A 12,208-nucleotide genomic window follows, 5' to 3' on the forward strand; every position below is an offset into this window, starting at 1 on the left:
AAGAAGGTAGGAGATAATAGGGTTTCTGGAGGGGTGTAATTGACCATCCAAGAGAGGTTTGCTAAAAGTATATCAAGTTTTATTTTTTAGCTTATATAATATTAAAAAACAATGCATTATATGTATCTATCAAAACCCTGCATGAGCTTTGTTTGTATAATCATTGGTTGGGTGTATGCATATTAGTAATCATTGGTTGGGTGTATCCAAGTATTCAAAATTCACATGATAATAATCACATAGTTGACAATAACATGATTGCCTGTATAGTGGCTTAACTTAATAGGTCCCACGTATTCAAAATTAACATGATGATAATCACACAGTTGTCAATACAGTGATTGCCCCTATAGTGGCTTTTCGTAATAGGTACCAACGCGTTTCGCAATTGGCTTCATCAGGGGACCCAAAAGAGATAGGTGTCTATCTATATCTATCTGTATCTATATCTAAAAAATAACATTTGATATACTTTTAGCAAACCTCTCTTGGATGGTCAATTACACCACTCCAGAAACCCTATTATCTCCTACCTTCTTTCCATTCAAGGAGTTAGGACCTAAGATCCCTGCTGGGATTCTTAGTTCTTGTTTTCATGCAGGGAATTCTTATTTTTCCTTCCTCATCTGTCTTCCAGACCTTCAATCAACAGCTGACCTGGGTGACAGGCTGGATAAGTCCACACCAGCTCAGCCATTGAGCGCATGCAGATCCTTAGCAAGATGTGGGGTCAACTGTGAGCGCGCTATCCTGGATTTAGGAAGCCTGTGATTGTTCTTCACGAGAGGGCACATATAAGTGACTTGCTCTGTCACAGTGCCCCCTCAGGCAGACAGCACCCCAGCTGCAGCTAGAGGCAGCCTGCCCTGGGAGATGGTACCCCTCACAAATTATGTGACTGGTAAGTACAATGACCTTCCTTCCTTGCTATGGTTAAGGACTGGAGTGGTCAGGGGTACCTCTCCTCTCCCTGATGCGTGCAGTGGTTTCTGTGTTACCTGGGCACTCCCTATTGCTTTAATGGCACTCTATGGGGATCACTGTATCAGGGGTGTCACTTGTTTCTTGTTGTGAGTAGAGTGTTAACGCCTTCCCATTTGCGATCAGTGCAGCTTTCAGCCTAACAGCTCTTATGGCCACAACTCCATGTGGCCACAGATCACATGGCAATTCTGGAATCCCGCTGGCATCAGCCTACCAGCAGCCCCTCTGGGAGTTCAGGCGGCCACAGCTACACGTTACCACTATGTCCCTATAGCTTCCTAAAGGCTGTCCTGGAAGTCTCGGCAGCTGCTAATGCTCACGGTCTGCTGCAGCTTCCAAACAGCTTCCTCTGGGAGTCCCTGGCAGCCACGGTTCCATGTGACTGTTTTGGATATTTAGGTAATCTTCTCTAGAACTCCCGGTGGCCACAGTTCTGTGTGACCACCCTGGGAACCCAGGAGGTCACAGCTGAGCACTTTTGCACATTTTGTTCCCGGCAGCTTCAGTCCTGTGCAGATGCTGTGGTAGCTGGTGGAGGCCTGCACTCTTATGGCTTATTTATAAAGACCCAGCGGCCATGCTTCTTTTGGGATGGTGCCAGGGAGTGCCATCATCAGCCATCTGCCTGTGTGAGATGCTGGTGGGGAGATGTCTGAGAAGTATGAGTATGTAGGATGCTGTTGTTTCCACTCCTCCTTGGTGGGGAATGTGGCATGCTGTAGTTCCTACTATGTGGTAGTCCTGTTTGGGGTCATTACTCTTTGTGTCAGAACTGGTCGTGCTTGCCCCCATCTCTGGCCATTGTGACTTGGAGCATGTTTATCAGCTTAGGGGCATGGTCTATTATTCCTGTGCTGCCCTTAGATTTTAGCCCTTTGCATGGTGCCCTGTCTTGTGTGGGTGCTGATGTTTTTCCGGGGGTCTCTGTTATTTTTTTGTGGACTGTCTATTCCTGTGATGTTTGTTTCCTGCTTCTGGAAGAATAGGTGCCCATTGGGTCCGCTGAGAGTCTCCGTGGTCCTTAGTGTGGGCAATCATTACTAACAGGGATGGATATACTGTATGTACAGGTGTCCCCTGCTTTGTTGTGCTTGTCTTGTCTTGTTAACTGATTACTGTGGCTTAGGTGTTCATAGGCTGACACAAACTCTAAGATTTTTTTCTGCTGTTCTAATGCCACGTGGGACACATGCCTTCAAGTCTCGATCTGCAGACCCTCTGTTTTCTCCTTTTTGAAAAGTTATGTCTGTCTGTCCTGCCCTAGGGATATGGAGTGAGCTTATGTCAGAAAATCCAACTATTATCCTTTGCTGATATTTTCTTCTTGGGGTGCTTAGAGGTTTGCTTAGACATCCCCTCTTGGGATGTCCTACCTGCCTGTGCATTTGCTCTAAATGGCATGCCTGCATGCCTTTCAGAGATGTATTCCCCCTTACAGTGGTAAATAGCTTGTTGGCAAAATTTGGCTTTAAAACTTGCAATCACTGGAACAAATCAAATTAAACAAATGCTAAGACTTAACAAGTCTTTCTCTATAGCTTTAGATGATATTGTAATGCCACCAGTCTTGTCCAAGTGATGACTCTCCCAGTGAAAATACACAAATCACCCAGGTATTTTGATGGTGCCATTATGGTTTGCAAAGGACAATGTGCAGTCAGACATGTTTCCTTATGAGGAAATGCAGAAGAGACCTAGATTTTACTACGGGAAGGGTATTGCCTGGGGATTTGTTAATGAAAGCCTATATTTAAGTGGCTTAGAAAGTTTTTTTAACCACTCGCTGACCGGGATGTTTACACCGCCTTCCTGTCCCGGCCATTTTTCAGTATTCAGCGCTGCTGTACTTTGGCTGATCTTTATTCCGTCATGCAAGGCTGTACTGAAATGAACTTTATAACATTTTTGGGGACAGATAGAGCTTTCTTTTGGTGGTATTTAATCGACACTACGGGTTTTTATTTTTTACTATGTACTGTGGCAGTGCGTGGCTATGCCACGGTGTAGTATGGCAACTTTGGCGCCCAGGACTTTCAGCCAGAGGGGCTGAGAGGTTCCACAATGTGAATACCTTTGGAGAGGAGGAACTGGCTGTTCAATCCCTTCCAGGTTTTCCAGACTATAGTGGGATGGGATCTCCAGTCTTGGGGCCAGGTGTTGCCAGTGGCCAGGTTGAGCTGATCAGGTGGCTGAGAGCAGCCTTATTAGGAAGCCAGCCTAGTGCTTTAGAGGAGAGTTGTGGGTGTGCAAGAGGCACACAACGACAGGCAGACTCTGCTGCGTGCGTGAGCACAGGGACACAGCCAGGAAGGCTAGAGAGGTCCAGAGGGTCCGTGACCCTGAGATACCTGTCGGGGAGACAGAGAGGGACAGTGACCCACGAGGAGTGGATACTGAACCGCTTGGAGCTGAGGAAAGCTGCTGAGCAGTACTGAGGACTGTATTCACAGAGAAATACGGTAAAGTCCTGGGACTATCACACGGGGAGTGTATGGGACAGACAGATGTCGGTGAGACCAACCACAATGTCTTGATGAGACTCCTGAATGAACTGTTATGCTTACTTTATGCTGAATAAAGACTGTCCTTTTATGTTAAAGTCGGCTTCAGGAGTGGTCACTTAGCGCTCACCATTGTGCTATATTCCCCAAACTATCACAGTACCAAAAAAGTACCGAATATTTTTTTTTTAAAAATGGTTTTCCCTTTATTATTTTAGGAAACATTTATTTTTACCCAATTTTTTGCTAAAATATATCATGCGGGGTCACGTCGGGTAAATAGACACCAAACATGTCAAGCCTTAATATTGCGCGCGCCCGCAAAATTGCACAAATCCACCATAGCCAAAATTGACCATAGGCGACGCTTTAAAAGATTTTACAGGTCATCAGTTTAGTCTTATCAGTGATTAATGGCCCTAAAATTGTTACTCTCATTGCGACGTTCACAGCGATATGTAACACGTGCAGCATAATTGGAGCAATCGTCATTTTGCGTGTAGGCACATCTAATGCATTTTTGCGCATTTATGTGGGGGTGGGGGACTTTAAAAAAAAATTGTGGGGTTTTTTTTGTTCTGTGTGTGTACATTTTTATTTATTTTGTGAGCAATGTTTTTTTTTAACTTTTTTTTTTTTTTTTACACTTAACTTTATTGTTATCACATAGGGTGCTAAGAAGTACCCTATGTAATAACAAATTACAGTTACAGGTCCCCTTTATGGAGACATCAGGGGTCTCTAAGACCCCTAACATCACCTAGGGACCACCAGAGAAGCTGATGAAGCACAGATCTGCTTCATCAGCTTCTCTCCTGTTTCTGTACCGGAGAGTGACAGGAATGCGGAAGTGATGTAACATACATCACTTCCTGCATTCAGAGACCGGGAGGAGAGCGGAGGGAGATCTCCCTCCATTCTCAGTGCAAAGAACCACATCGCCCGGGATGGATGGACGCCCGGGATGGATGGACGCCCGGGATGGATGGACAACCGGGATGGATGGACGCCCGCGATCGCTGGGACGGCGGCGGTGAGGACAGCGACCAGAGGTAAGGAGGGGGGGCGCACCCTCACTTGCATCATACAAGCGATTGGGCGTCTTTACAGACGCCGGACCGCCTGTATGTTACATAGTTACATAGTATTTGAGGTTGAATAAAGACATTAGTCCATCAAGTCCAACCTATTAGGATCTCTAGGAGTACCTGTACCCCTGTATATTACTTGTACCCCTGTATATTACGGTCCCTTAAGAAATCGTCCAAAAGTTTCTTGAACAATTCCACATTATTTGCTGAAATCACCGCCTGTGGCAGTGAGTTCCAGACCCTAACTGATCTTACTGTGAAGAACCCCCTTCGCCCCTTGTGCTGGAATTTTTTTTCCACCAATTTTAGGTGATGGCCTCTAGTTTTTGTAACGGAGTTAATTTTAAACAGTTTATCGCTAATGTTGCTACCACCATTGAACATTTTGTACATGGAAATCATATCCCCCCTTAATCTCCTCACCTCCAATGTGAACATGTTTAAATTTAGTAGCCTTGTCTCGTAGCTCTGGTCCTCCATACCCCTAATTAGTTTGGTTGCCCTCCGCTGGACTTTTTCCAACTCAAGGACATCTTTTCTTAGTACTGGTGACCAGAACTGGACCGCGTACTCCAGATGAGGTCGAACCAATGATCTATAAAGTGGCAAAATTATAGACTTGTCCCTGCAATACATCCCCTTTTTAATACAGGACAAAACCCTGCTAGCTTTGTTTACAGCAGCCTGGCACTGCAAACTACCTTTCAGTTTGTGGTCTACAATGACCCCCAAATCCTTCTCCATTTCTGACTTCCCCAGCGGCATACCCATAATTGTATAACCCATTTGTTTATTTTTAATTCCAAAGTGCATTACTTTGCATTTATCGACATTAAACCTCATCTGCCACATTAATGCCCACTCCCCTATTTTATCCAGGTCCTCCTGTAATGTTATAGTGTCTAAGTCCGTGTCTATTACCCTCCCTATTTTGGTGTCATCCGCAAACACGGAAATATCGCTGTTAACACCCTCCCCGATGTCATTAATAAATAAGTTGAACAATATGGGACCCAGCACAGAACCCTGAGGCACACCGCTCATTACACTAGCCCAGTCTGACAAGGTGCCATTTACAGATACCCTCTGGACACGTTCCTGTAGCCAGTTCTCTATCCACGTACACACCACCTCATCTATGCCCATAGCCCTCAGCTTGTGTAGCAAGCGTTTGTGTGGTACCGTATGTGTGTAAGCGTTTGTGTGGTACCGTATGTAAAAGGCCATTGCTGGCCGTTTAAAATCCAGGCGGTTTCCCGCCCATACGCGCCAGGGGGCACGAAGAACATCTAAAGATGCCCATCCGCATCCAGGAGACTCCCATCCGGCAGTCTTCCAATGTTCAGCGGACGGAGGTGGTTAAAGGACATCAGCAATGACAATGTCCTGATTTTTCTCCATATAGTTTTCCATTAACCACTTCATGACCCCCTTCCTGTCCAGGCCATTTTTCAGTATTCAGTGCTGCAGTACTTTGATCGACATTTTTTTGAGTCATGCAACTCAACTGCATATAGATCTTTCTTTTGGTGGTATTTAATCACCACTGGGGGTTTTTTGTTTTACTATAAAAAAAAAAAAGTAGTGAAAATTTTGGAAGAAAAAAACCTGTTTCCCCTATTTTATGTTATAAAACATTTATTATTACCCAATTTCTTGGGTAAAATATAAAATACGGGGTCACGTCCGGTAAATAGACACCAAAGATGTCAATCTTTAAAATTGCACGTGCCAGCGAAATCGCAAAAAGCTACCATACCCAAAATTGTCCATAGGCGACACTTTAAAATCGTTTAACGCTCATCAGTTTAGTGTTATCAGTGATTGATGGCCCTAAAATGGTTACTCTCACTCCGACGTTCACGGTGATATGTAACATGTGCGGCGCAATGGGAGCAATCGTCGTTTTCGCATGTAGGCACAACCGACGCATGTTTGCGTGTGTATGTGGGGTCGGGGACTTTAAAAAATCTCGTTTTTTTCTATTTTTTTTATATGTGAGTTTATTTATTTTTTTTGTAATTTTTGTAAAACTTTTTTTTCCTTTTTAACTCTATTGCTTTCACAGAGGGGGCTGACAAGCCCCCTGTGTGATAGCCAATATACAGTGACCGGTCCTCTTTATGGAGACATCAGTGGTCTCCAAGACCCCTAATGTCACCTAGGGACCCCAAACAAGCTGATGAAGCAGAGATCTGCTTCACAAGCTTCTCTCTGGCTTCTGTAGCCAGGAATGACAGCTGAATGCGGAAGTGATCGTGTACTGATCTTCTGTCAGAGAGCTGCTGTGCCGGTCCCAGCCCGCACCAGGCACAGCGGAGCTCTGGATCTGCAGCGGCGGGGGGGGGGGGGCAGCACACCCGCCGCAATATACAAGCGGTCGGGCGTCTCTACAGGCGCCGAAACACTTGTATGTAAACAGCTATCACTGGCTGTTTACATTTCAAACAGATTTCCCGCTCATGCATGCTGCCTAGCAGGGGACACGAGCGGGGAGGGAAACAACGTCTACAAATGCCCACCCGCATTCAAGAAGCCACCATCCGGCCGTTTAATTACAAGCAGGTGGTTAAAGTGGACATGTATTTTGTCAGACTGGGCAAAAATAAATGACCCCTATTAGCGATTCTAGATGGCATACCTACTGTATATGGTCTATCTTGGGTAGGTGGATTACTGTGGGTCATTCTGTTTAATGAATCAAGAATTACAGCTTATTTTTCAAAAAGAGTAAGGAGGAGCTGCAATATTTTGCATGTATTTTTGTTTGTGACCACACTGGAAAAAAATGTCTATGCTTTCTGCCCCTATGACACCTGCGCAAGAAATAGGGAAAGCGGTTGTTAGCGGTACAATAGCGGTTAGCGGTACAAAAATAAGTGGTGGGACATGTCTCCACAGGTAGCACAAAGGCAGTTGGGCTTTACATTTTTGTGCAATACATTGATGAACTGGTTTGTGAGACATTCTTTGACTCAAGTATCACTTTACACAGTGGGAGTGGGTAAAGTTCCAACTTTCATGTAGCAGTAATTTGCCAATTTGTCCTGCCTAATCCCACTTCTTAAAGCGTGGAAGGGCCCAGTGCTCCATGTATCTGACCCCTATCTTTAGAGAGTGAGGACCAAGCTAATCTTTTGGCTTCTTTCTTCTTAATGGAGAAGGCTTTGGACTAATATCTCAAAATAATATAGATATTTGCCTTACCTATTGTAAATACTGGTTAATAAACAATCACTTTGTGTTAATGTTATTGTAAAATGACACATCCCCTCTTTTATAAAAATGTTTATAAGCAGATGTTTTATCTTTATAGCTGTGTACATTTCCATGCGTAAACATATACTACAGAACGCTTGTATCACCTTGTTTCCATTCTTCCAGGTTATCAATGTTTCATCAATTCCCCACTTTTTAGAATCATTTTTCAATATGAATAAGCCAACAGGCCTTAGTACCATCTTTTTCAAACCATGCATCAAGTTAAAGACAATGTAATCCCTGTTCATTTCTCTTTCTTCATTAAAGTATTTTCTCTCCCCATCTTCATATTTAAAAGTGACATATTTTAAAAAATGGTGTAACTTGTAATTAAAAAAAAAAAAAGAATTGGGTTAACATTTTACACTATTGCACATGTGACAAAATTGCACTATCTTGGCTTACCGGCATAAAGGTTCATCAGCTCTTATCTGCAATGAAATGTTGCAAGAACTCAGCTGTCTTACATGAGATACTTTAGGCTAAATGGAGCAGCTGCCTGGCAAATAGAATTCATCCTAGTGTCAGGCTACTCTACCTGTTGTTTATGTCTACAGAGGATGTGAGGTAAATGAAATCGTAGGAGACACAGATGAAACAGTGGATTAAATATTTTGGAGAGTCTACCTTGCTGAGGGCTAAAAAGGGGTTCATTTGGGAGGGCAGATACTTCCCCTACAGCCCTTCCTGTTAAAAAGGAAACACAGGTGCGAGAGGTAGCGGGACCGCTGCCCGCATACTTCACCAATTGTGGGGAACCCCAGGGGTGCACATGCGTCTGCAACAGTGTCTGATAAAATAAGCACCTTTTATTTTACCCAAAGGCAACAGAACAAACAGCTTTCTTCAGCAAAACATCAAACATAAAGCAAAAGTCTCTTAACGATCCTGCACAGTGTAGTGCGTTTTGGTGGTCTCACCTAGAACAAGTTCATAGGCGTCTGAGCAGCCACACACACAGAGCTTTCTGTGTGTCTCTCAGCTCCCCACTCCTCTCTCACCTGTGTTCCCTTTTTAACAGGAAAAGCCGTAGGGGAAGTATCTGCCCTCCCAAAATAACCCCTTTTTAGCCCTCAGCAAGGTAGACTCTCCACAATATTCATAAGCTCAGCAATGGTAAGAAGAAAGATCTATGGATAGACTTATTTGTAGGATGTGTTTGTATTGAGATAAATTCCTAAATGAGGGAAAAAACAATCCTTCTAGGAAGATGTCAGGAGAGTGGCTGAATCAGCTAAAGCTAATGGATGTATTATCAACATTTTGGTTTATATGTCATAATTAGGGATGCACCGATACCGATACAAGCATCGGTATCGGCCGCGATACCGAACTACTATGAATATTTGTATTCTCTGGACAGATTGGTTACACGGTTGTGTAACATTTTCAGACACTTTTGTTTATTTATTTGATAATATGCATTACATATCTTACGTACAATTATTCAGCTATAGTTGCAGTACCTGGTGTCTGTATTTGTTTAAGTTTAAGCTTTTTTCAGGGAATTGATATTTCATATATGAATGCATCGTTAATAGTGCCTGCAACATGGCTGTTATTGCATGGTATATAGTAGGAGTACCAATAGTTTGTAGAATTCTTGGGATGTCTTTTATACTCTCGTTCCCAGTGCAGTTATGCAACGTAAGCCTATGTAACACTTCATAATTTTCATTTTTTTGAGGCTCTGATGACAAACAGTTAAAATATTCCATCCACAGGTTTTCAAGCAACTTGTCTTCTGGGTATTTTGAAGGATGCCTAGTCAGGAGAAATTTGTTCAGATACTTTCCAACAGTTTCACTGACCTCATCACTGTACGATAAATCTGAATTAATCAATGTTGGCAGTAACCCTAAACTACCATGAACTATTTTAGGATAATAGTGAAGTATTTCCTCATGTGCCATAAAGTTAGGAGGAAGTATCAAAGTCTTTTCACTAAATATTTTTTCTAATGCTGCCAGATTATTAAAAACTCTATGACTTCCACAAAATATAATAATATTTGCAGAGAATTCCTTTGGCATTTTAAGTAGTTTTTCTGTTATTTGTCGATCAGCAGAACCTGATGGGGGGCCTGTTGCTAATTTGAATGCAACACAGATCTCTTCATCTTTAAGAGCTGAGGTCAACATTTGTTTTTCTATGTCACCAGCCTCATCCTTGCTGTACATAATTCCAACCCAGTTCCAGGAAAAATGTTTCAATAGCTGTATGACGAAAGAAAAATAAACCTCAGCACCATGAACCGTCCGATAAAAGAATGGATAAGAAGCTTTGTCAGTTAAGCTGGGATCAGTTGCACCATAGCTTATCTGTAAAGGAAATGATAAATTAGTATGAATTAATGAAAGTAAAACATGAATGAAAATGATTACCTCATATATAAGTCAAAGTCATATATTTTCTTTTGTGTGCCACTTTATTTTATTCTTATTCTTTTTAAGAGCTATTGTTTTAACTTAGGGTGATATACGTGATGTAAAGCAATGGTAAGAGGTGTACAGATAAATGGTAGTTTGCAGTGTGATCCCCTATGCAAAAAAATTAATGGGCAAAGCATTGGATGAGAGCACTTTGACCCCAACCATGATACAGGTAGAAGAGGACACCTACCTGAGTGATGACGAGAAACCATATTCCCCGTTACGATCCTTGTCCCCCCAAATATAATGTATATAACACCTTAGGTCAGTGAGAGTAGGGACAGAGACCACCTGACAGTGCATACCAACATGTTGGGACCAGAGGTGGATTAGCCCCTCGGACGGCCCCTACACATGTAAAGAAAAGAGTTCCGGGGTGTGTACCAGGTGATAGGTTAAGGGAGAGGTAAATTTATCTACATAGAAATAGCCATTTTAGGGGGGACTGTAATGGATGTGGTTAAGTGACTATGATAAAAATGCCTATTTCAATATATATTATAATATATATATGTTATTGCTCCTGTTCATATTATTTCTTAATCAAAATGGCTGCCTAGTTAGTTGCTCAATTTAGCACCCCTCCCCCCCCACCCCCCATGAGAAGTATGCAGTAGAAATAGAAACCAAGATGGCGCCTCCAGGAGAAACAACACCCAAGACGAGACATCAGCATCCTGGAAGGAGGTTACGCTGTAATGAATCAGTCCAATTATAACCTAGAAAGCTATCGCAAACGCTATGTTTACATATACACTATCAGCTGCCTATATAAGACACAACAATGCGAAACAATAATAAAGAAGTATTTTTACTCTGACTCTGTGTCAGCGTGTTTTATTTCTTCAGTGATAGTGTGCACACTTTGTACTGATTTTGGCCCAGGGGCAGATATATGTCGGATTCTTGATGTCCGAGTCCTTAACACTGCTACTTGGCATGTGAGCATTGCACTAGCTTGGACTAATGGCATAATGGTTCATCAGCTATCATGCTCTTCAATGAAATGCTGCAAGACCTGAGATGACATACATGAGAATTTTTATGCTAAAATGGAGTAGCTTACTGGCAAACAGGATTCATTCTTGTGCCTGTCTACTCTCCCTGTTTTCATGTCTACAAGGGATGTAAGTAGGCCAATATTTCAGGGATTTAAAAAGGATAACCTCCTTCCTAGAAGCTGCATTGTGGGCCCCTCTTCTCATCTGTGCACTGTAGCTGCATCCCTCTCACACCATCTTGTAAGAAATTGTGGTACTGCTACAGACATGGCTGCATCAGGGTTTCTGGGAGTGGCACTCGACTCATGGCAAAGGTAACAATAATAATCCCCCCTCACTGGTGTTCATGGTAGCAGTGTTAGCTTTGTTGAATACTTAAGTACAACTTGGTTGTACAACTTAGTACTTAGCCGTACAAGCACAACTTAAGTTCATCTTAGTTGTACAAGCGCATTAAATCCAAGTACATCAACGAAACAATACAGTGAAAACAGACCGTAGGTCTTCAATAGTCAAACAGATTTGGTGGGGACCCCCATCTGATTAGGCGAGATATCCCAGATAACGCAATGTGTAAAATCTTATTCATTTTACAACATTTTATATTAACAGTCTGAAGAAACATAAAAAAGAAAGAGGGGGAGGGGGGGAAGATAAAAGAAAAAACAGAACACCAGAGGGGAGAGAGGTGGGGATGGAAAGGGGGGAAAAGGGAGGAACGCATCTGAGGCACACAAAAGCAGTGTGTATATACACGATAGAACATGTCTAAATGTACCCCTTTCCGTACAGAGCTTTTTAAAGGAGGGATTCACATTGGAGACATCAAATTTCCTGAACAAAGTACCCAGGAAATGAGATAGCTGTAGAAGCTTCCACCTCAGTAGTGGGGGGATGATAAGGAGACTAGCTTAGATAGTGATGGCACTGTATCTGTG

This window comes from Nanorana parkeri, unplaced genomic scaffold, assembly GCF_000935625.1.
Source record: "Nanorana parkeri isolate BGI_ZX_2015 unplaced genomic scaffold, ASM93562v1 scaffold637, whole genome shotgun sequence".
Lineage (NCBI taxonomy): Eukaryota > Metazoa > Chordata > Amphibia > Anura > Dicroglossidae > Nanorana > Nanorana parkeri.